Below are 1,824 nucleotides of genomic sequence, written 5' to 3'. Positions count from 1 at the left end.
CTCTGTGTGGGCGCTTGGAGACCAAGCCACTCACTGCATACCTCCACCTCCTCTGGACAGCCCCCTCCCTCGTTGCTCAGGCAGTTGCTGGATCCAAACAACTCGCAGCCCCACTCTTTCTCTGGCAGCCGCTGGAGCTCTGGCAGATCGCTCCAAAACCAAACGGTGTGTCGCGCAACCTCCTTTGCAAAGTTCCCCGCTTTCCGAGTTCACTGCTCCGGCGGGGGAGGTGTTCTTGCCGCCTGGGCAGGGCAGCTTTCTCAGGCAATGTTCCCAGGGGCCCGGACCTCCCTCCTGGGCTTGGGAGCCTCACCCTTCGCAGACGAGTCTCCTTAGGTTAGAGAATCTGCCCGCAGTCCTGGAAACTTCAATCCGCCATTTTTCGCTCCGCTTCGCTGTCCGTTTTTACCGCTCTGGCGGGGGACGGGCGTCTCGCCGAGTCACTCTACTTCACAAAGTTCTCTGCATTCCGGGGCTACTGCCCCATCTGGGACGCCTCCCCTATGGGAGAAACTCACCCGGCGGCTTTGAGTTGGTCCCAAGTCTCTATCTCCTCTTTTGAATCTTGAGTCCTGGAGCAACATGAAATGCAGTCGCCCTCTAGTCCGCCATCTTGAACTCGGTGGTGTTCTTCTATGATCATTTCTAAAGAAGAATCTCCTAGACATGTATTTTGTAGAAAAGGTTAATTAAAATTCCTTTCACTAGTAGAAGAAAATTCAAAGTTTAACTGATTGCTGATTGTCTCAATCACAACAAAGCTTAAGTCATAAAATCTAAAAGTAAAGAAATAAAATCTGCTCTATCAATTGAATAGAAGTCTGCATCCAACTGATTCAACTGCTGTTCATGTGTAAGACAAAAGCCTTAAGAGTCATTAAATTCTCATTTTAACTTGTTGCCAACTGGAAGTTAACATACACACTTGTTTTCTTCCACTTCATGTTTATGCATAATGCTTTGAATGTTCTTTGTTTTCCTTGTCTTTGATTGACATTCCATCCCATGGCTCTCATTTCCTTTTTTCCCAAGTTTTGGCCTGCCTAATTTTGGAAATTAAAAGAAAAATGCCTGTTCTGTCTTTTTCTCATAGCCTTAATTTGCATTTTAGTCTATTTTGGATTTTTTCTGCAGTGTCTTCAATGTGCTTTATTTCCTGTTCTCATAAGCTTTATGCAACTTAAGAAAAATGTGATCCAAGACATGTCTAGGTTAGAGGTTATTTACTTAAAAATTTTTTTTAACTCTAATATGGAATATACTGACCCACAGAGTGTACATTGGGCATGTCTATTTGCAGAGTTGCCTTTGGGGAACATTGACTAGAAGTGATGTTCCAAGACCTTGCATCTTGGTGACTTAGGAAGGCAGCTGATAGGATGTGGATGCAGATAGTTAACATACATGCACTACCCACCCTCTCATTTCCAGGGCTAAAAAGGATGGAAAATGTCTATTCTTTTTCCATTAGCCTAATTCTTTACTTATCATGCTGAGTCCTTTATTATATTCAGTAAAATGCATAATGAGTTTAGGCAAATGTATTTACTTTGATTAAAATATATTTAATTCTATCATTCCAGAAGGTTAATTTATGCTTCTTCCAGATGAATTATTATCCCAGTCTTCACACCTCCTGCACCCCAATTTCAGCAACTTCTTACCTGTCTTTATAGATTAGTTTTCTGTATTTATGAACTTAAACCAGGCACACTGTAATTACAGATGCATGCCTGTAATCCTAGCAACTTGGGAGGCTGAGATAGGAGGATAGCAAGTTCAAAGTCAGCCTCATCAACTTAGTGAGGCCCTAAGCGACTTAGT

The sequence above is a fragment of the Sciurus carolinensis genome, chromosome 14 (genome assembly GCF_902686445.1).
Source record: "Sciurus carolinensis chromosome 14, mSciCar1.2, whole genome shotgun sequence".
NCBI lineage: Eukaryota > Metazoa > Chordata > Mammalia > Rodentia > Sciuridae > Sciurus > Sciurus carolinensis.
Note: the sequence above shows the minus strand (reverse complement) of the source record.